General features: G+C 29.5%; 1 protein-coding gene and 1 long non-coding RNA gene across 2 annotated transcripts in view; one reads left to right on the plus strand and one right to left on the minus strand.

Moving 5' to 3' along the window:
• LOC107449348 (glucose dehydrogenase [FAD, quinone]) overlaps positions 1-25,434 on the minus strand; it is a 129,096-nt gene that overhangs the window by 74,780 nt on the left and 28,882 nt on the right. The gene's annotated exons all lie outside the window — the stretch shown is intronic.
• Positions 22,882-25,434, plus strand: part of LOC122270953 (uncharacterized) — a 36,092-nt gene continuing 33,539 nt past the window's right edge. Inside the window, exon 1 of the long non-coding RNA XR_006226068.3 lies at positions 22,882-22,948. This is a non-coding gene — a long non-coding RNA (uncharacterized LOC122270953). The remainder of the gene's footprint in view (positions 22,949-25,434) is intronic.

Genomic DNA, 25,434 nt, shown 5'->3' on the forward strand with positions numbered 1-25,434 from the left:
TCAATGTTCATAGAAACAAATATTTTTATTTTGAACTGCACAAAACATATATAAAGTTAAATTATTGTTTGATACTTGACATCTCTTCTCTGCTACTATCTTTCCTATTTCGGGAGAAATTGTTTTGGCCGAGACTACTTTCAAAATTGACCCAACATGAGCGTTATTAATGCGGCTTCGGACAGGAGATTTATTTCCATTCATAACTGAAAATAATTGCTTGCACTGATAAGTACTTTCAAACATGGAAATAATTTCATATGCGAATTTTCGAGTATTTTTAAACCTTGTCGGTAAATATTTGTAAAATTCAGGCATAACCACTTCAATGAATTTTGCCTTCAAATTTGAGTCGCACTGAATCTCAATCATTTCCATTTGCATGCTACTGGGTACTGAGTCTATATTTATTGAGAAAATTGACGAAAACAAACAAAATTTGTTTTCCGAGGAGTTAAAATCTTTAAACCTTGTTTCAAATTCCGTTGTAAGATTTGAAATTTTTTTCTGCGTATTTTTGATATGATGCAGTATCCCTGAAATGGCAGGTACCGCAAGCCAATTAGAATTTTACATTTTCGCGCGTACAAATTTTCTGATTGGTACAATGGTGTTTGATGGAGATTGTAAGCTGCGTCATACACCCATTTAGGATTCGCAAGTTTATACATGAAAAATTGTCTGAAAGCCAGACTTTTTTTCAATTTTACATGAATAGTGAATGAATTATTTATATTGCTTAGAAGACAGTCTACGGTCTTGTGCAAGTTATTGGGTACGTTGACAATGGATCATTTTATCCCTAACTGGTGATCTACACCCAGTTCTCGTATTTGCACGAAAGAGGTTCGGAGAGTCACCATTCGCTCTTCTGTAGGGTTCAATTCTCTGAACCACTTCGGTACTTTTGTGAGGGACGGGCTTCACGCTTGCGTTTGCGAACGGAATACTTTCGTTTTTTCGATTGTGTGTAATGCTCAAGGTATTCCCGTCTACGTTCTTTGGCTTTGGTTTTTTCAGCCTTGGTAAGTTTAGGCCTTGGCATCGTTTTTTTCTTGCTTCAACTCTAACTTTTGGGACCGTGTTAATCAATTTGGACCCTCTTTATTTGTGATATTCACCTGAATTGGTACGAAAACGACCAAGTTTGAACTGTAGGTTAGAATTTCTGATTCTTTATTAAAACAATGAAAGCAAAAATATCGTTCAAATGATGAAATTCTCTTTTATTCACAACTCAAGAAGTAGTTATGGATCCCATATCTCAAAAATAAACTCACCAACTTAATGCACAACAAAATTAAAAGTGAAAAAAAGAATTCTAAAAAAATTGTCAATCAGCAGCGGTCACCATAGCAACGCATGCGCACTGTTTTCTAATACTCTTGATTATTGTAATTGGAAAGTGCGGACACCATGAAATCCAAACCAATACCCATTTTGCCAATGGATAATATAACTGAAAATTAGATATAGCAAAATAGAAATTAATTTCGCAATTACTTTATTACATAGTGGTTACCTTGCAAATGGCGTTTATGTGCAAATAGGAAAGCCAATATGATGAGCAAAAATGAGTGATATTGTTCAAAGCAAACAACCAAATACAGAGCTAACAGAGGTGTAGGAAAGGCCAAGAACAGTTTCTTGTTGTTATCTTGGAGGAAAGTTCAGCTGAATATAATGCAATATGAAACCGGAATCATGATTATATAACCGACAGGAAGTGAATTAGAGTATGTTACTTCCCCGTAGCAGAATAGTTGCCTAACTCGCAATTTTACCTTCAGGTAAAATATTTTACATGAAAAAGCCGGAGCAAAATTCATTCACAATCTCATGTACTTGTGTGAATAATTCATATTATTCTTACAACATGAAAATTAACAACTCAAAACAAAGTGAAGGTATTTTATTTTATAACCATTATGGAACAGCTGACTCAATTTTGGGTTTACGAGTGCTAATATAGTATAGCCGAGTATAGTATAGCCTTGTAATTTTGAATCCAATTCAGAAGATAAGGGAACTCCTGGAATAAGTATTTAGAGAAATTTGCCATCATGGAGGACGCTTTGATGGAACTAATCCACATTTGCGTTACATAGAGAGGAAAACCACGAAATCCTCCCACGGTTAGCCTGACAGCAAGGGAACTCTTATCCATTATCCATCTAACACTGAGGATATTTTACGTCAGCACTGTTGTCGGTGAGAGCCGGGTGCGGAATTCGTATCGACTAGCCATCGCTGGGATTCAAACCTGGCTCACCTCATTGGAAGGCGAATGCTCTACCCCTAACCATCATGGCTCAAGTAAAAGGTATTGAATTTTCTTAAAGCTTTCAGAAATAGTCGACATTGTAAAAAAATTCGGGATCAAACTGCTCTAAGAAGTACCGGCAGTCAGAACTTTTTACAGTACTTTACAATAACATCTAATGCAAAATCACAGAATCACTGCGATTAAATAAATATTAATGTAAAAATTGTGGTACAAAATTTGACTGTGAAAGAGAATTTTACGAATAATGCATTTAGAATGCTAGTATCCTGTACCATAATTTGATTCAGAATTTTTTACAGAGTATGTAAATTTTACGCATTCTGATTTTGATTTTAGTTACTTTTTTAAGCGCTACTGCCAAGGAAAATAAAAAGGCCACTGTTTGAGCGTCGACTCAAAACAAAGCCCTTTATAATATATAATATACAATATATACTATTAATAGTATACTATACAAGTGGCCTAAAATTAAACAAATCTGTTAAACACTTTTTTTAATAAAAATTATAATGTTTTTTTAAAAAAAATTTCACCTAGATTTTGTTTTCCAAATGAGCCTAGGTTTCCACATAGATTCTTTTTAAGATTTTTTTTCACCTAGTTGCAGCCCATTGAAATCAATGAATCTTTTTACACATATTTATCAGCTTAAACAATACAGGTGCAACTTTTCAAGTGTTTACAAAATTAGATTAAAAAATCTTTTCGTTTTAAAAAAAAACTTTGGTTTTTCTCATTTTGACAGTAGTGTCATTTCATAACCAGCATATATGACTTTAGCGAGCAATCGGCTGAAAAATAACTCTAATTACTGAATAATAACTAGTATATTAAAGCGAATAATAACCAGTATATAATAACGAATTATAACTAGTATATAATAACTAGTATATAATAACTAGTATATAATAACTAGTATATAATAACTAGTATATAATAACTAGTATATAATAACTAGTATATAATAACGAATAATAACTAGAATAAAAAACTAGTACATAATAACGAATAATAACTAGCATATAATAACGAATTATAACTAGGATATATTAATGAAGTATAACTATCATATAATAACAAATAATAACTAGCATATAAGAACATAAAATAATTAGTATATAATAACAAATAATAACTAGTTTATAAAAATGAATAATAACTAGCTATTTGCTTTAAAAAAAATCATTTCGTTTAACTGAAAGAATCTGGAAAAGCAACCTAACACTCTTCTTAAAGCAAATACCCATAAATCGATATTAGCACATTAACATTTTTTACTATTTTTATTTCATTTATGTTTCATTATTTCATTTTATTATGATATTTAGAAAAATAAAGTCAATTTAAATGGCCATTTCCCCAATTTTCATTCGAAAAGAATAAACTACTGAACAAATGCATAACGCACCAAAATTCTTATTCAAGAGATACAAATGAGAAACAAAACCAGTTTCTTAGCGGTTTTAGCCTGATTCAGTAGTATGTGGAGATAAATAGATTCTCTTGTGTATAATAATAGTATCTTTTCAATTCGGATGGGTCACTTGAGAATTTCGTAATGACCGGTCACCTGTATAAAAAGAAGTAGATGAATACACCCACATTTCAGCTCTCATTGTTGTTTGGGAAGTTTCAAGGTTAACCTTTACAATGAATCCACTTCAAATTAATCCGCAAAATGCGAGTTTCACATATTGAAAAAATGAAATAGAAATATAAGATTCTGCATTTTAATAAAATTTTGGAAGCAACTTGGTTTGTTTGTAGATTTACTATTTTTCGAAATTTTCAATGTTTAGTTATTTTAAAACGTTGAAAAATGTAATAAAGTATTATTATTTTAAATATTTTCGTATTTTGGAATTCTTATACAATAAAATTTAACTCTCTGTCACAGAATTTTTATTAAACTTATTTTTCATATTTGTTTCATTATTTTGTATTAATTTAAAACAAAATTATTAAAATATATTATATTTAGCATTTTAATAATTTAGGGTAATAAAATACAGCATAAAACACTGCCAGTGTCTTTTTCTGAGTCTTTTCAAATTTGCACTTATTTAAATCTAAGAGAAACAGTGAATAATCATGAAAAATTCTTTAATTTATATAATCAATTATTGATAAATTTTTGGACATGTATTTAAAAAAAAAATTCTAACTACTGTTTCTTGGATTTAATATTTTAGTACAAGTTTAATCCCGATAACCTAACAGGTATTTTTAGCATATATTAGACTGTTTTTTATAATTAAAAAATACCAAAATATATTTTTACTCGTAATTAGAGCTTCAGAAAAAAATATATATAAAAGGGACACCGGGGTCAAAGGATTAATACGTTTCAATTGGTATCTGTGTATTTTGAAGTTATGTAATATTAATATTTTACATTTTGTTGTTCAATAGTTTTTAAAAATGACTTAATTGGGTACTTGCAACTCGATAAGAAGTGAACCTTTTAACATATATTTAACCATGCCTAACCATATGATTCAAATCAGATGTAATTGGATACCTATAAGCGACGTCACATGTGCGTGTGGAAACTGATTGGCTTCTGAATCGTCAAATCCCACGGTTTACCGACGATGTCGTCATTTTCAGGTATTCAATTGATAGGTATTAACCAAATAACGTATTTCTCTGAATCTTTGATGTTTTGTAAAATATTTTTAAATAAATTCAAAACTCTAATGAACAACGATCCTTTCTTTCAGTGTTTAATGATTTATTATATTATTTATTTTTTACAAATACATTAGCTTTTTCATAATTATATTATTTTAACTAAAAAATACAGTTTATTAACTATAAACACTCAAATAGCTATTATTTTTCAGACTTGCACTAAAAACATTCTTCAGCATTTCATTCATTTATTTTTTTCATCTAATGGAAATCCATTGTTTCAATTTGAAATAAAATATAAAAACTACTTTGTTTTTTTCATTAAGTTAGATAAAAGCAAATAACCACTTAATTTAGATTTTTTTTATTAGTTCTGAGATCGTATTGTTCCATTTCACATTATAACTTTATTTTTTTAAGAAATTCTATCTTATTTATACAGAATGATTTAATAATTAATGCTGTTGTTTTAAAGAAAGCAATGTTTATAGTTTATTTTGTAACAATTGTAATCATTTCAGAAATTGGAAAGGAAGAAAAAGACATTGATTCTAGCGATCCATGTCATATTACATATTATTATGAATCATGATGAGATAATAAGCATTTTAAAACAATAGCCATATGCTATATATCATAAAAAACGTTGATGACATTTTGGTTCTCAGGATATAAAAAAAAATCTTGACATGTGAGCACATAATAAGATAAATTCAAATTTTTTTTTATCACATGTCCATGAATTAAAATTAGGTCTCTGTCAAACACTTGAATATATGTAAACTTATTAAAAAACACGTAGTTCTCTGAAATCAACAGTAACGATCACACGTTTAAGAATTCCGAATCAGTTTACGGTAAAAAGCAACTGATACTCTTTACCGTAAAATTCATTTTTATTGGAACATATTATGAAACAAAAAAATCTGATATAGTATAATTTTTACAGTAACAATTTCTGTAAAATCACTGAATCACTCTAATAAAGTAAATATTACTGTAAAAATTTTGGCATAATACGTACTGGTACTTTATATTGTAATTTGATGCAGAACATATTACATTACACATTTTCTTTCTCGTCAATGGAGATATTCCTCCAAGTTTCCAAAGTTCAAATTCTTATTCTATTCTTGTACACGGATTATTATTTTCAAAAAGTTATTATTCCCTTTATATTATAACTTTGTAAACGGCAATTGACCAGAATACCTAAAGATTTATAAATGAAGAGCTAGGAGTGTCATTGTGATAAACCACTTTTTTTGCAGAAGGTGATATTTTTTCAACAAACTTTTGATTAGTATTGTTTACCGTTCATTCCTTTACAATTTCGTAATTTACACTAGATAACAGAAACATCATATTGCTGGCATGGAAATCGTGTTATCACCAAAATTGTTCTCATAGAAAGTCTCTTAAAACATTTGAAATGTGACTCATGCCAGTGAATCAATAATTTTTAGAAAACTATGCAATGTTTATCTGGAAAACTATGTAATGTTTACCATCCCTTCTCACTCCGCCTGTCAGTCCCTGGAACTGCTGTCTCATTTCCTTTCGAATAACTTCAAAATTCGAGCTCACTTCTTTAGCTCATTGTTTACTTAGTTTAATCTGGATTTGTAGCTTGCTAGCTTCCATTTTAAAGTAAAGCGCTAAAATGTGCAACATAAACATCCCTTATAATTTATATAGATACCATTCAGCTTCTACACATTAAGGTTAGTCGAACATATATTTCCCTTCTGCATCTAAATTATATTTGGAGCAAATAATTCCTACAATTCCCCTATCGACGCAATTATAAATTTAATCACTTGAAGGCACAAAAATTTTAATTCTTTTGTGCTTACATACTCGCAAAAGGTATAAAAACCAAAGAAAAAAATAAGAAAATGAAAAAGTTAAGAAGCAAGGTAAGGAAATGGTAATAATATTTTAGAGATAAAACAAATACTTGCATTTAATAAATGAACAACCTTTTTTCTGTCTCATCTCTTTCTTGCATTAAGTAAGATTAATTAATACTATGAAATATAGTTCTATATTATTCCTTGACTTGTTCAGATTAGTAAGCATAATTAATACAAAAATGTAAAACAGTTTTAAACAAAATATCGACTACGTAACAATAAACGTGCCCTGTAAAAAATTCAGAATCAAAGTAAGGTTTAAAGTACCGGAAGTTTGGGTGCAACATCTGTAAATTCCATTTTACCATAAAATCCATTTTCACTTTAAATAACTGTACCGCATTTTTTACAGTAATATTTATTTATCTGGAGTGATTCATTGACTTTAAGGTAATGAAAACTTTAAGGCTGTGAAAATTACGGCAGCTATATCAGATTCTTTGATTCGTAAGATGTTCTGGTAAAACAGAATTTTACAGAAAACACGTGGTACTCAGGGTACCGATATTTTTACCGTACTTTGATCGATATTTTTACCGTAATTTTACTACTGTGAATGTAACTTGAGTAAATTTGATTAAAAGCATGATTGAGATTAAGTCAAATATACAGTGAAAAGTTATCGTTTACTTTTCATATATAGTTCCCAATTCAGATTTCAATTTATTTCTGAATTTCGTTGTCCACGCGAAAGAAGAAATTTTATCCAGGAACAATATAAATACAAATTAATATATTATTACAAACATAAATATTTCGTTTTACAAGAAAAAAAAAGACATTGATTATAGCAATTCAATGTCATAATGCATATTATGACGAATCACAATGGCATAATTAGCATTTTAAAACAATAGCTCATATGCAGTATCATATCAAAACGTTGATGACATTTTCGTTCGCTATAGAAACCTTTGACAACAGATTGATGTGAACACATAAAATATTTAAAGCACAGCTGTTTTATCACATATTCATGAAGCAAAATTGGGTCACTGTCACATACTTCGAATATATGTTAAATTATCAGAAAACTACTTCAATTGTTCACGCAGCTTTCGGAAATAGATAGTTAAGAGCGACTTCCTTCCGCCTCAATTAAAATACTCCTTCATTAGCAATGTTTTTTCTTCCGATTTTCCATTGTCTCCAATTTTAGAAACAAGCAAAAGAGTAATATCGCGATACTCTAATGACAGAAGAATAATTTTATCGAATATGTCTTTGCATGAGGAGAGAATGTTTGATTTAATCATCATTAATAGGATTTATCGGATGACTGATATACTAAGAATCATCGACATTTTTCACGATACGCGTGTGCCGATAAAAATAATAACAATAGTGCGTGTTTGAATTTAGTTTACTAGGAATTCAGTGTATCAGGAAGCAAAGAAGAATTTCATTTTGTATGCATAGATATTCAAATGGCATTTTAATGAGTTGTTCGATTTGTTAGCGGTGCAGTTATTCTTAATGTATTTGCTTTCATGATATTTTTAAGAAAATTGTGGTACATTTTTAATTCAACAACGTTACTTTTTATATATAGTTTTATTATGGACTGCAAAAAAGAAACTAAATATATGAATAACTTAAAAAGTAACTTGTAAATGAATATAACCAATTAAAACTAACTTAACAAAACTACAATTGATAAAATAGACTAGCTACGATTCTTACTTAAACGTAGAGAACAATTCTGCTAAAAATACTGTACTGTATGATAAAAAGATTTGCGGTTGAAAAACGTAATTTTGGTAATAAAACCAAAATATACGGTATCTAAATCATTCATTTGGTATTTTTCCTTTTCGTATGGTAACGATTTACCGGAAGTTCTTGTTTTTAATATTATAGCTCTTATTAACGCAAATTTAATAAACAATACAAAACTGAAAGCAAATTCAATCGAATAAATAGTTTTTACGGCATGCTGTAAGGTATCTTGATAAAATTATCAAATTTTACCACATTCACCAAATTTCATCATTCATTATAAAACTATATTTATCATACATTTTACCAAAATAATTACCAAAACACTTTGAAAACAGTTACTATGCTTTTTAGTGTATCCATTGAACAGAAACACAGTAAATTTTCCCATATTCTGGTAGTTTTAACCATACTTTTTTCTCAGAGAGCATAAGTTAAAAAAGTAATAACAAATCATTATGGAGAACATAAGAAGGAAGATTTACAAATGTCATTCGAAAGTAACGAAAATGAAAATTTATATATATATATATATATATATATATATATATATATATATATATATATATATATATATATATATATATATATATATATATATATATATATATATATATATATATATATATATATATATATATATATATATATATATATATATATTATGCATAAATGCTAAATCGCATTGTAGATCCAGATGAAATTCGCGATTAATAAGTCGATTTATAATTTTTTATCACGATTTATCAATCACACATCGCGATTCGTTTTTCACGATTGAAAAATGTGATATCACTATGCGTAATCGTGAAATTTAGAAATCTCACATTGCCTGCTCACATGATTAAACAGCCATCGCGATGATTCGCATTTTTCTAGCTTATAAATAATGATAGAGTAAATTGAATTAATGTGATTTCAGAATTAGGCATATTAATTAGTATTTACGTGATTTGTAAACCACACATTGTGATTTATTGATCGCTGATTACAGAAAACCACAGTGCAAGTTTAAAAAACATCAAAAAAGTTCCATTTTTTAAACTTTTGATAAAATATTTCATTTGTTTTGAATATAAGTCAAAGGGGTGTAAGATAACTAAGAGTGGCAATTAATCGGATTTCGGATAATTGTAGTTTTACTGTACTCCTAATTAATTAACCTCTAACGGATATCATTAGATTTCCCTCGAAAAAAGTCATATGACCTGAATTCATATATAATATTTGCATAAACTATTATCAAGCGAAAATAAGTGTTTGACCTTGAAATAAATAGGCGCTAGTAGTAAAATTCATCAGAGGAAGAAAAAATTAAATCAGAGATGTCACAATTACCACCAAGTTTGATATGACACGGAAACCTCCAATCCAATATCCACGGGAACTGAAATAAGGAAACAGATCTTCATCAGTTTCTTTTTCTGCTTATAAATATTCGTTAAGAAATCTTCAGCCTTTCAACAAGGATTACGCCAACTAATTTAGGAAATCACACACATTTGAAGGATAATATAGGAAATAATAACTACAGCGTGTTCTACAAGTTTAAAAATTTAAAATATGTTAGTATTTTGTTAAAAATTGAAGTTTAATTAAAGACGAATCAATTTATTTCATGCATTTTGTTATTGTCTGAAAAAGACTAAAGATTATACTATAAAATTTAAACATCTTTTACATTACAGTACAAAAATAATAATAATACTAGTCCTTATAAATATAATAGTAGTAAAAATATTGATAATAACAATAGTAAAGAAGAAATGAATAACATTTTACAGAGAAAATTTTTTTTTGGTTAAATTAGCGTACTGCATGGTAATGATATTTTTAATTAAAAGCAAAATTCGGGTAAACAATAAAAACCGAAATGTACAGAACTTAAACCATTCATTTGGTAATATTTCTACTGAAATGGTAACGCTTTACCGGAAATTGTGTATTTTAAAATTGCAGTTTTTATTAACATACATTTAGTAAAAAATACAAAACTTAAAGGTAAATGTAACAAAGCAGTTCGAATCCCGGACAAGGCATGGATGTTCTAATACTAAAAAATAGTGTATCAAATAGTGTAGTTGAAAATGAACTCTCATTTGTTTTCGATGGATAAGAAAGACACATAAGTTCTTCTATGGTTGACGGGAAAGTAAAATTATTCTATTGCTCGATCTGTCTACCTCAATTATTTGGAGCTTTTAATAATATATATATATATATATATATACAACAAAAATTAATTATTAGTAGCTATGGATAATTGTTATACCATGTTTGTAAAGCAATAAATCAGTAAAAAAATTTTCTTCATCACAGACAGTATTTGATATGAAAGCAGTTCATAATAGAGATAATTCTGAAATTTAGGTCGATTTTCTATTAAGAAATAGTAGGCCATTAAGGCATATTCTTAAAGAAAAAAAAGACAATTATTATTTTTAAAAACAAACATTCTTAATGTCTTAATGGAAGGTTCACAAAAGTATGATTATATCGCATTGCAGAAAGATGTAACATTAGTATAGGACACGTGGCAGCAGAATATGTAGCCGCATGTAAATTATCGCTGTTTCTTATTATTTATTATTAAAATTGCCTTTTTTTCTATAATATTTTCTTGCCTTTGAATTTGATTTCCTCGGAATTATATTTCCCCTGAATTAGATTCCTTGCTATCTAACCTAACCATAAATGACGCAGCAGATATTTTTTTATTTTTTATTTTTAATTTCTACATTTTTGAATGCCGTTATTCCATCGCTACATTTTAAATTCTTCTGGTGAAATTTTAAATGCTATCAAAACAATAAGAATTCTCCATTGGCCTACAAATCGCCCAGATAATCCTATTTCATTATCCATCCTTACCTTATATTAAAAACATGTATTATTCTTAAAGAAACACACAATCTTGTTCAAAAACATATATTCTTCTTAAATAAAATCATACATTAGCTTGTCAAAAGTATTTTTTAACATCAAAATATTCATTCAAAATTAAAAAATAGGAATGATAATGCAGTCGAATTGAATGAAAGAAAAATTATTTGTCTTATTAAGAAAAGTGATTTATTATGGATTGAACACGCAGCAATAAAATGATATGTGACTCTACAATTGTGCTTTTACTCCACTAAGGTTACGATTTCATTGTAGGGAAAAAGTGATAAATCTCAGTAAGTGCTGAATGTAAAAGTAATTTATCAGAGTGTATCATTCATAAAAAAATATGTCTGTTGCACAAGAAAATTGAAAACTGCTTGTTTTCACTCATTTCTTAAAAAGGATGACTTACTCCGAATAATTATGATCTTGTCTGACCTTGAAATTCATTGGTGAATAAAGAATTAATGATAGTTGTAAAATTACAGTTATAAAATTAGTATAGTTGTAAAGGTAAAGCAATATCTTTTCATTGACGGAATGAATGTAGTTTGAGAATTACATCGTAATCTAATTATAATAATTTTATTGCTAATTTTATAATCAATTTATAGCATAAGTGTGTTGCGTTAATTAAATTTTTCATTTGCTACTTCTAAAAATAAAATGAGAAGAATCAAGCCATACTTCTTGAGAAAAGTTATTAAATTAGCATAGTTATTAAGATAAAGAAATTTCTTTCGTTGGCTAATAGTGTAGTTACAGAATTGCTGTTAAGCCTAATTACAGAATTGTTACTCCTAATTTTTTAAACTTATTAAAAAAGGTGTGTTACATTAATTAAATTTATCGTTTATTTTCCCTTTTCCTTTCGTTGAAAAGAATAAGAAAAATTAAATCTCACTAACAAAGAAATATGATCAAAACAATCAGAAAATGGTAAGATTTTCCGAGTTTTCTGTTTAGTGGAAAAATCAAAATTGAGACTTGAAACAAACCTTGAAACTCGTTTATGAATGAAGAATAAATGACAGTTGTAAAATTATAGTTGTGAAATTTGTATACTTGTAAAATTTGTGTAGTTGTAATGGTAAAAGCAGTAACTTTAAGCTAACGGAACGAATGTCGTTCGAGAATTACAGCGCAATCTATTTATAATAATTTTGTTGCTAATTTTATAATCAAGATATAGCAAAAAAGTGTTATAATAATAAAAATTTTTATTTGTTACTTATTGAAATAAACTGAGAAGAATTAAACCATATTTCGTGATTTAAAAAAAAATTAGCATAGTTGTAAAGGTAAAGCAATTAATTTTCACTGGCTAATAGTATAGTTTCAGAATTGTTGTGAAACTTAATAATAGCACTTTTATTCTGTAATTTTAAAATCTTATTCTAGAAAAAGTTTGCTACATCAATTAAAAAAAAACGATGAATTCATCGTTTATTTTTGATTTTCCATTTGTTGCAAGAGTAAGAAAAATTAAAACCCACTGAGAAAAAAGTATGGTCAAAACTACCAGAATATGGTAAAATTTATCGAGTTTCTTGCTCAATGGGAAAATCAAAACGTATGGTAACTTCTCCCGAAGCACTTTCGTAATGATTTTGTAAAAATGTACTATAAAATATGGTTTTATACTATTTAATAAAATTTGGTAATTTTTTTGAAGGTACCATATAGCATGGTATAAAAACATTTCATTCGGTTAAGTTTTATATTCAGTTTTGCATTTTTTGTTAAATATGTGGTAATAAGAATTATTTTCTTGAAAACCAGAATTTTCCGTACCTTTACGTATGCAAAAACTACCAAATTTGTGATTTTAATGCCGAATATTTTGGATTTAACAAACTGAATTATGTAATTTTTTTGACAGAAATTTCTTTACCCTGCAAGATGCTAATTTTACTAGAATTTGTTTTCCTTGCGTTTATAGATTAATCATATGTAAAAAAAGTTCTATAATGTTTTTGAAAAGTAGGCGACTCTTAGAAGAGATATACTATAAGATTCCACTACTTTCTTACATTAGGTCTATTTACAAGGGTGGGGTGAGTGGTTTTGCACTTTAATCTCTTACCTTTTTCAGTTTAATCTTTACAACGCAAAATATAGACATAACGAACGAAAAGAGTTCAAATTATTTGGTTTGAAGCCATTTGTACTACTTCTATGAAAACACCTAGATTAAATTATTTTTAAAGAATCAAAATGCTTAGTCTTTAGCATTCAGAAACAGCATGGATGCAGTCACTCTTTTGTCTAAACCTTAAACTTAATTACTTAAACCTGAATTAAAAGTTTTTCGTTTTAATACGCAAGGGCAAACTTAAGCGTTAAATTAAGAGATTTGATTAGTAGGGAAGAAAAAAGTCAGTTGATGAACTTCCGGAACCACACAAGTAGATTTCTCCGTTTAACAATATTGAGCGTGACGAAAAGTTAATTCGGTCCTTTTAGGTGCATGGTCAGTCATTTGTATAATCAACAAACTAAGCTCCGATGTGAACAATATTTGTTTCATGGCCAACGATGTATAATAAGTAGATACCAAATACTACAACAAGTCCAAAATATTCAATCACTAAGAAAATAGGATTAAAATCATCTAATCATGAGCATTGGAATAGAAAACCATCAACTAATTACTCCCAAGACAGCCTAATAATATTACAAAAGCGTACAATCATCATATTTGAAAACCAACGGGGAAAAACATGAAAACTGATTCTGAGAAAAAAAATGAATTTAAAGGATTGAGATTGTTCAGGAGCTAGCATACGATTGAAATTTTAAGAATAAACATTTAAACTAATATCAAAAACATTTATTTACACCCCGCAAAATTTTCAAAGCAAAGGTTACAATTTTTGATGTTGAGAAAAAATGAAATTTTAAATTGGATTGGACAAAAAGCGTTTTTCCCTCTAAGTACCTTCGTCCTCTTCCTTGTCTGCGCGTGAAGATACCGTTTTTTCTCAGCATGGTCCATCTTCAAAGCGTAATAACTCTCGGAGAGAACCTATTTACCTCGTTATTGATTCGTCAAGACTTAGAAATCCTCATGATGCAACAGATTGCGATCCAATTGTCATTTTTGGGAAAAATGGACAAAAACCATTCTTCCCCCTTGGTTTTCATTTATCGAATTTCCCACAAAAATTTGTTAAAAATTTTTAATTTTTTATTTGTAAAACTGATATCTCGATTCTTCTATAAAGTAGAGTGACTATAGCTCATGAACTTTATATCATAGTTCAAATATTTATTTCGTAATTCATATAAAGATGTCCCAGGTTTGAATCACAGCTATGGAAATTCGATGCGTAATTCCCGCGGATTTTGTTGATTACACCACAGTAAATTTGAGTAATAATAATAAAATAAATATAAAAAAACTTCATAGCAAGATGTTTTTACTTGGAACTATTTGATTTGTAGGAAAAATGGGTATTAATGGTAGCTTACTTTGAATTCAAAATAAGTTTTCCTTTAGTACTTAAAGTTAAAGTTTAGTTTTCCTCAGAGGCCGACCAGGTGGCCGAGTGCCTGATTTCAGAGCCGATGGTTGCTGATTCGAATCCTGCTCAGGGCATGGTTGTTTCTTTCTCTTTCTCTGTGTTCTATATCTTTTCTTCTTTGTGTGTGATTGTGTGAATGTGACCCGCCCTATAAACGAGTTTGTGGTTGTGTGAGGTGGGCGACGCTGCTCCACAGCCGTGGCTACGAGAAGAGAATAGCAGTTCTGGTATTCCTGAGGCCAATGGGACAATACATCCCAAATGCCCGCCATTTAAAAAAAAAAAAGTTTTCCTCGGAGTGTTCATAGTGAAATATTAATTTTTTTAATTACAAAAATTAAGATTTTTAAAATGATTCAAGTGAAACATCACAAAAAAGGTACTGTGCTAAACAGAGAATGTTTTAGAATTAGCTTGTGCTCAACCGTGGAAGTTAAAGAGATTTTACATATCACTTAAAGCAAATGCGATACAGAATTGCTTAGATCCTTGCCACTACATTTAGTCTTACAGAACGTCAAGTGTCATCTAAGTCTATTCTAGTTTCATCATTTTACTGATCAAAAGTAGAATTATTCCCTCAACTGTAGGCATTAATACTTCTCTAATCGATCTCTAATTAAGCTTTTATTTATTTCCTCATTACTGCTGTTTTAACGGTGAGAGCCGTTAGCACTCGCAATAACAAACACTCACAATAACAACAAAATATATATCTGTGCACCCTGTTTCTCACTCTTGTCTGTTCACTTTTGTCTGTTTTTCACTATGTCCGCTAAGCTGCGAAGGCTCAGGGGATAGAGCGCTCGCCTCTCAATGACGTGAACCAGGTTCAAAACCCAGCGGAGGCTGATTGATACGAATTCTAATCCCGGGTAGCACAATACCATAGTGCTGACGTAAAGTATCCTCAGTGGTAGACAGATCATGGGTTAGAATCACCGTACCTTCAAGCTAACTATGGGAGGATTTTTGTGATTTTGTACTCCATGCAACGCAAATGCTGGTTAATTCCGTCAAGAAGTCTTCCATGAAGGCCAGTTTGTCCCAAGGCTTGATCTAAAAGTTTTTTTGCCTGCTTTGGGTACAAAATTGCAAGTTTACGGCATTGGATTCTGATAGTCATTAACTCAGAATAGAGTGGGCTGTTTAAAGCTGATTATAAAATAAAATGTTATCATCAGGAATTTACCTTCAGAAAAACTAATGGTGTAACACTTTAGACTTTTTTTAAAAAAAATAATAAAAGAAATGTAACTCAAATAGGTAAATAGGCTATGAAAAATTTTGAATTTTTAGTATTCTAATTAAAATTGAATTGAAACTAAATTTTTCATAAGGTTACTGAAAATCTTAAACCTAAAATCATACTATTCATATTTAAAACTTTTTTTAAATGTTAATACTTTTAGGTCTATTTCTTTTCTAATTACAGTTGCAGTTTCAAATAGTTTAAAATACCTAAACTTAACCAATCTTTTTTTACATTTTTCTTGTATACTCGTAATGTTCAATTACGCTCTAATTTATTCAATGGTTAAAATACAGAAATATTTTGTGGAAAAAAATAACACGAATTCTTTTTATGAAACAATTTTGTACTTTAACCACTGAATGAATTAAAGCGTAATAGAATGTTCAAAAACTTAAGAAGAAATTAAAATAAGTTACAGTTTTTTAAAAAAAATTTCCCATCTCTAAAACGATATTTCTAAAAAATTAAAATAATCAACTCGATGAGATTGTGTATTTTTCAAGCACTTTAATTTATCTTCAGAAAATCGAAAATTTTGCTTTTAGTTTTGATGTATAATTTTAAAATTTGAAATATTTTAAATTCTGTTAACAAAAATTGATAAGTGGAAATAGAAGTTTAGATTCCTTTAATGTAACTAAATGAAAAAATGTTAAAAAATTAAAATATTATAATTTCAATAACGTTCAATATTAAAAATCTCATTTTAAATTTTCTCTTAAGTGCTCTGCAGAAGATTGTCTTTTTATTTAGTTTTGAACATTTTTAAACTCGCACAATACAAATTCAGAAAAATACACGTGTTTTCAAAAAAAAAAAAAAAAAAAAAAAGCTTAAATGACACTCCTCAGATCCCATAAAGAAATAAATAAAATGAAAGGACCTTGGTCACATACAAAAATTTGATCCAAACAACCATGACGACACTTTAAATTTTTAAAATTTTCCTTTGCGTGTTTTGCAGAAGATTTTCGATCGAGCTTTGTATATTCTTAAAATAACACAACAAAAATTCAGAAAAATATATGCATTAAAAAATAAAGTTTCAAAAACATGCCCCTTGACTCCTCAAAGAAAAAATAAAAGAAGAAGGAAATGACCTGGCCACATACTAAAATTTTACAGAAACGACCATGACCTTAAATATTTGGTACTCGAAGTTTGAAATATTAGCAAATTTCATCACAATTAAGTAAGTTGCACAATCTTTTCAATCTAACTTTGTATTTTATTATAAAAGCACAGCATAAATTCATGCATTTAACGAAAAAGCTTCAAAAATATGCCCTGGACCCCTTAAAGCAAAAAAAAAAAAAAAAAAAAAAGAAGAAGAAATGACTTTGACCATGTACTAAAATTTTACTGAAACGACCATGACCTTAGAAATATTTTTTTACCCAAAGCTCAAAATATTAACTAATTTCATCACATTGAAGTAAAACGAAGGGGGAAAACTAAGTATCAGTTCAGTTCATTCACACATACACTATACGTGATATCTTCAACGTACTACAAACCTGTCAACGAGGCAAGTGAAGACATTCCCTTTTAAAATTTGACCTTCATTTTCTCAAACAGAGGCAGCTTCATCAGTTTCCGAAATGGTTAATTGATCGCTAAGAGGCGACATTTGGGAAGAAAAAAACTTTAAAAAAAATACAAAAGATGACCCAAGTATTTGAAAGGAAAGGGATTTGGAGAAAAAGGAAGAAGAAAAAAAATTATCAACTAGATCACAGGTGAGTTAAACCTAATTCAAGGGCTAGTTGAAAGCGGACCATTCCAGCTCAGACTGAAATGCCCTAGAAAATTGGGTCTCGATTATTAACTTGATGGGCAAGATAATGTGTCTCATAACATTCCTGAGAGAGTGGTACTGTCTTCTACTCGAGGCACTTTTTTTGATACTTTTTAGAAGACCTCCTTATCACATGCTTAGTTAATTTTCAAATGATATTAAGAGGTAAAAGTAAATACATGAAACATAATTTGAATTCTTCTTACTTTTAGATTCGCATGGTTTTTTGCTAAGATAAAATTTTATTTTTAGATCTTTTCGGGTGCTGCATATAGAATTATCATGATATCTATGCATAAGGTGACGTATATTAGCTTATATTAGTTAAAGTATGATATAAATAGCCAGTAAAAAAGCGAAAGTATGCATTTTGTCGGTCATGAGATTGTTAGATTAGCCGTCTCGGCTATAATATGCATCCAGCTGCAAGGAACTAAATGATTTCATTAGGGTGTGCCTAGTTGGTGTGATAAAATTCTTGCTGTTTAACCGTATAAGGTGAAAGCCATCAATAAACGGTTTTTCTAACAATTTGCATACCATCTTTATTATGGTAATTTGACTTTGTTTAAATAGAGTAAGATTACAATTAAATAAATTGTCATTTAACCATTTTTTAAACAATACATCAGAAAGAAAAATAGGCAATACTTCGAATGAAAGGTTTTTCTAAAAGTTACGGTAAAGAATACGTTATATACTTAATTATTTATGAACTATTGAAAAGTGATTTGACATTCTATTTTCTACTCTTTAAAAATATGTATTGTTTTTAAATAATTTTTTCTCCTAAACACAATGCATAGTCCATGAAAATAGATTACTCTAAAATTTGAGTTCATTTTTCAGAACATATGTTTAGATAAACCGACTTTTTAGGTTATGTAAACATGAGATTAAAGTTTAAAAACAAACTAATTATTCGAATAAAACTTCCCACCCTTACGTTGCACCTCTGGTTTTAAGAAAACAACTGTGCGTATGTCATTATTTCTTTAAAAAAAATATCTTTCAAAAGCATCAAAATATTTATATTTTTGAAACAACTCATTTTAGTACTACTTTTCATAAATTTTTTTTTAATTTATGCATGTCTCTTCTCTAATTTTGATATTTCAATCGATAGAAGAATCACACTAATTATTTGCATAAAAGGATTGTAATTATTCATTTCAGTTAAAATGATTATAAAGTAGAACAGAATGACAATAGGAGTTGTTGTTGTTGTTGTTGTTGTTTCTAATGTCACTTGCCACACGGGAAAGCCTGCTTGGTGAAACCGAGCAAATTCAAGGCAGAGTGTACGTTTCTTGCTTTTTCAGTGGAGCCATCCTATGGCCAAGAATTCGTCTTCAGCCATACACACGTCACAGCCCGTTTTTTAGGGCGGACCCATTCATACATCCACCGATTGTAATTTTGACCTGAATCAGAGAACGATTGATCTCAAATCCAGTACCCCCAGAGGTATTGATTTGTTATGGGAACAAGGAGGACTTTGCGACTCGACAAATTTAACGTGCATCAGTCACCATTTACTACGGGGGGAGTCTTCGGCCGGCGGGGTTCGAACCAACGAACTCTCAGACATGGGCCCTGCGCCCTACCGATTAAGCTATACCGGCCCATAGGAGGACTATTTTTATGATATTCAAAAGTATTTTTATAATATTTTCTATTTCCAAAAAGTTTAATTAAAAACAAAAATAACATTAGATGTACTGGCTCGAGTTCAATTCACACTGAAGTTCTATATCCCAATGCTAACAGCAAATTGAGAAAATTCTTTGTAAATTTGTTCACTTATTAATTAAATATCATGCAGCCTGTAGAAAAAAAAATTCAATAAATTATCGAACAAAAGTTTAAATAGGGTCATTTTCAACGTATCGTCTATTATCGGATTACAATGCGCATTTAGTAATGCTTGGATTTATATTTTGTTTTAAACAAACATTTATGACATTATACATATGATAAGGGAGAATAAAACTGATTTCTTTGAATGACTTTTTTAATGATTGGATTTTCACTCACTAAGGTGTGATCTTAACACTTTAAGTATGTTAATTTCTACTGCATGCTAATTAAATTACTAAGTCATACTAAAAGATTTACCGCCCCTGAATAAATATACCCTTTTTTTAACTTCATATTTTAGAATTTTTAGATCTTAGTTATGGGCAGGATGATAGCATTTTGCTCATTCAGCAGATCTGTTAAAAGATAGATAAACCTCTTCCTACAAGGAGAAATAAATTCTGGTAAAATTACCGTACTGTATAATAATGAGATTTCTGGTTAAAAAAAAAAACATAATTCTGGTAATAAAACCAAATTATACCGTATTTAAACCATTAAATTTGGTAATTTTTTCCATTCATATAATAAATTCCGTTTTACAAAATTATAGCTCTTATAATCACACATTTGGTGCAAAATACAAAGTTGAAAAGCAAATTTACCCGAATAAATAGTTTTTTTATTCCATGCTCTAATGTATGATCATAAAATTACCGTATTTTGTGACGTTTGCCAATTTTTATCACTTATTATAACACTATATTTTCTTGTGAATTTTACCAAAATCGTTGCCAAAGCGTTTTAGTAAAAGTTATCAAGCTTTTTGGTGTTCCCCTAGAGCCAGAAACACGGTACATTTTACCATGTTCTGATAGTTTTGGCCATAATTTTGCGCAGTGTACTGTCACATCCAGTGGTCGGAAGTAGCGCGCTGCAAGAGGTGAAACTACTGTAGTCGTTGCTTTTTTCCGTTGTTTGTAGTGCAGTACGCTACTTTTTAAATGAAGTAGTGCAAGAAAGCAGTAGTTTGTAGCGATTCCTGAAAACTACTTTTAACGATAGTTAAATATAGTAACAAGGTTCAAACGCAAAAAAATTTTCGAATCTGATTGATGCAAACCCGCCTTCACGGGCCCGTCAACGTACGCAATGAGAATGCCTCTGTGTCCAAATGTCAATAGGATCTACGTCTTATGCTCGGAAAAATTGGTGCGAAATCGGTTGAATTGATCCTGAGAAATCGAATTTTAAATATCCGAAATTTTTTAAATTTGATTTCACAGGAACTATAAAGTACGTTTTTGTGTATGATTTCGCTACTTAAAATATCGCCTGCATTATTTAATTAGCATATTTGCTGTCACCCCCTCAAACTAATAAGATTGAATCCTGGAACGTAAGGATCCGATCCTTAGATCAAAAGTTATTCAGAGTGGTCCGTTTCTTGTTTTTCACACTGTACTTTATTTCTTGGGGGATATAAAAAAGCATTAATCACTTTAAATCACAAATATTTGATTTCCTAGTAATTCTTAAATCACTGTCGAAAGAAAACATAGAGTTTGAAAGTTAAGAGAACAAATTTGTAAAAAGTGCTTTGAAATAAAAAACTATTTCATTTAATCATGAATTAAAACTTCTTAATATCTCCTCATTCAAAATTATTTTGAATATTGGTGAAAAATAAGTTCTAAAGTTAAGTTTGTCTTCTAAAAGTAGCAAAGTAGTGACTACATTTGGAAAGTAGTTTGTAGTCGTTATGTTTAAAAAAAGTAGTTTCAGTTGTTGTTAACCATGATTGTAATAAAGTAGTTGCAGTTGTAGTTAATTACAAAGAAAATGCAGTTTTTCCTACCACTGGTCATATCTATGACATTTAAGTTTCACATAATGGTAATTTTTAAAACTGTTTAAGGTATAACTTCCAAGAAAACAATTATTTTAATAATTATTTTTTACTTTTATTATTCACTAGCCGCCTGAGGAGGCCAGCTGTCCGCCACGCTAAAGATTTTCACAAATAAAGTTTTTTAAAACATAGCAGGAAATCTGAAGATTAGTGGACAATTAAAGTGTTCCTGTCCTGCAATTTTGTCTTAAATTCCTATTTTATATATTATATAGCTACAATGCTTAAGAAAAAAAAACTAAAATGCTAAATACATGAAAAGAACACGAAAACGAATTAATTTTTTATGGTATCAATTTCTATTTCTATATAATTTTTTATTGTATCAATTTCTATATCTATATCGCTACAAAAATTATCGTCTTCGCTTAAGAAAAAAAAAATAGAGCGTGTAAAGAAGAAGAAAAACTTATTATAACAATTATGAACAGCGACAAATATATCAAAGCGAAGCGTTCTATTTACGTATCGAATATGTTGCCACATCTTTAATACAAAAGTTAAACTTTTCTCCACTTTGATAAATGTAAACTAATGCGAACCTTACAATTAAATTATTAATTCCTTCGTATATTATTGGTTTAAGTTGTCGAAAATTAATATTTCAATTGTAAGGTTCGCATTAGCATACATTAGCTCTTTGAAGCAAAAATAGATGATGAGTCGGCCTGTCTAATTCAGGGGTTCTAGTTTTTTGAATATGGCTCTTTGAAGACGATTGTTACGTCAAGCGCTCAGGCATTATAATTTTGATCTAGTTGCGCTTGTATAATTTCGATCTAGTTGCGCTTTCTACGCATTTTGTCAACATCGTTTGGTTTGTTGTTTAACATCGTTTGGTTTGTTATTTCTAAGTTAACTTTTAAAAAATTGGCTGGCAACAGCCAATTTTTTGAAAGCAACGAAAAAGCATAGATTTTCTTACAAAATGACTTATAACTAAAAAACTAATCCAAATTTTTGAAAAAGAAAAAAAATACTTCTTCATTATGTCAAAACACAATTATGTGCCGAGTTTCGTGCCTGGGCGAGGCTTCTGGGGCGATATATTGTGATTACAGACACACACACACACACAGCCGCTTTTATTATTATGTATAGATGTATAGATGTATAGATTATAACAATTTTAACTATATGTTTTTTTTATAGATCTTGTTCTGAAGCAAAATGCCAAGTCTTATCCAAAGTTCAAACACGTTTCTTATACACCGGTAAACAGAAAATTTATAAAAGGTTTCTCAACTATGAACATCAAATTCTTTGATTTGCTTCAAAAATTTTACGAGAAAACTGCTGCATCAAATAATAACGATGAGAAAATCATATTTAAGATTTTGTTGTAAACAAGGTTCATAATCCTCCTATTTCACGAATATCATACCGATCGAATCGGATCATTGATATTTTCTCATTCCTAATTATGATTTATACTACTGTAGTCTTCAAATTATTGAAAACTACCTTTATCATGGAGCTATCAAGATATTATTTTGTCGGAACAAACAAACAAAACTGTCTTGTTTTCATATGCTCAACAAAAATGCATTCAGATAACTTTGCAATCAAGTTACTATTTCCGATGTAGTTTGATTGCCTCGCAGCGTTTTGTCAAATGCAGCATCTTTAACTTTATAGAGTAACTGGCTGCCTACTTGCGACCGACATATCGCCAAGTGAATGCAACAGCAACAAACGCGGAAGCCTGGAGGGGAGGAAGATGGAGTCAAGGTTGGTTAGGTCCACTCACACTGACTGAGTTGGGATAGAGTAAAAAATAGCAAAAAAGCTGTTTTGAATTGATTGCAGCTACCTACGATAGCTCAATAGGTCGTCTTCAGCCATGTGTATATATTATGTACACTATTGAATGGATTCGCCGGTAAAAATGAGTTGTTCAAACTAATTTCACCTTAAGCTCATTAGAGAAAAGCTTCTTAAAATATCACTTTCAAATCAATCATTGTTTTACAATGGTTGCTAGGAAGTAACTCAATAGTATTAAAATAATATTCAAGTGAATAAGTTTTTATTAAATTCTGTTCTTAAAAGTGGATAGTGAACACTCGGGATTGTAAGCCATATAGTTTAAAGATTATATATATTTTTTTAAATCATTTCTTTAAATTATACGGGTAATGATAATAGTTCGTCCTCCTACCGCTTTCTGCGTATAACGTTCTTGCAACTCGGGTTGTTTTACTTAAAATTACGAATTTCTCTAAAAAATAAATAAACATGAAACGAAAATTTCTATTTAATTATTTCATAATGGTCAAAAGTTAATTTAGAATAAGATTTTAGAATCAAAATTTGTTTAATTTTTTATAAATTATCAGTAATTCAAATAATGAATACGAAATTTTAAAAAAATGTTTAATAAACTTACTACGGTAATTAAAACAATGAAAATATCTTCGCCGGTAATCCATATAAATGGTTGACCATATAAAGGCATTAAAAACGAGAATAAGACAAAAGAGAGTTAAAATCCAGATAATGTAATTATTGATTTCATAAAGAAAGAGATACTTTTTAATTCAGAAAATTAAAGTGCGCTACAATGTTAGAATTTCCATTCTAAAATTATGGTAAAATAACCGTCAACAGCCTATCCACTCAATTAGCCGTAAAGTTTACGTTAAAGAACAATTTTTGAAACCATTTACAACTACTGCAGTTATAAAACCATAAATACAAAACTACGTGGTTTTTTAACCATTTACAACTAGCATAGTTTCAAAATAGTAAAAAAAAAAAAGAAATTTAACTGGTCATTGGAGCTAGGCATTTCGATAGATCATGGGTATTCGAGTGTACAGGACACAAATTGGAGAGTGTAGGGCACTGGAAAAACCCCATGTCTTAAAGGGAATTGAATAAATATTGCAGTGTCAACGATGGGACTCAAACCCCCATTCTTTTGGTCACGAGATGTAATATGCACACATTTACAAGAAACTAAGTGGCTCATTAGGTGGGCCCAGTTGGTGAGAAAAAATTCGTTTGTTTAACCGTATTAAGTTAAAGCAATTAATAAACGGTTTTTCTCACAGTTAACAGTTTGGATACTATCTTTTTATGGTTATTTCATTGTTTTGTTTGAATACGGTAAAATAACAGTTAAATAAATTGTTATTATAAACTGCTAATTAACCATTTTTTCCGAGAGTGGACATTTGCTCAACCAGTTTAACCAAGATGGATTAGAAGCTATATTAAGAGGGCTCTTCCAAGGCCATCTAGCCAAGTGTTTGATTAGCTAACTTAGGAAATGACAATAGAAGAAACGTGGCCCTCCCATGAAAAAAAATATCCTTTTACCAAACTTTCAATTTTATGTCAAAATCAGACATTTAAATTACCGATTTTTCTTTTCTTTAAGTTTAAAGGTTTCGAATATGCAAATGAAACTTGTTGTATATGTTGTAGGCTAATTCGAAAAATCCGTTTCTTTAAAGGGAGAAATATATTCTGGGAAAATTACCGTTCTTTACAGCAATAAAATAATCAAAATCTACCCCATTTACAAAACTTTACAACATATTATTAAACCATATTTTATTGTTAAACTTACTGAAATCATTACAAAAGCGTTTCGGTGACAATTACTAAGCTTTCTGGTGTTTTCATACAGTCATAAACATGGAAAACTTTACCATATTCTGATAGTTTTGACCATATTGTTTTCGTCAGTGTG

This window comes from Parasteatoda tepidariorum, chromosome 8 (genome assembly GCF_982258835.1).
Source record: "Parasteatoda tepidariorum strain Cologne lab strain chromosome 8, Ptep-v5.0, whole genome shotgun sequence".
NCBI lineage: Eukaryota > Metazoa > Arthropoda > Arachnida > Araneae > Theridiidae > Parasteatoda > Parasteatoda tepidariorum.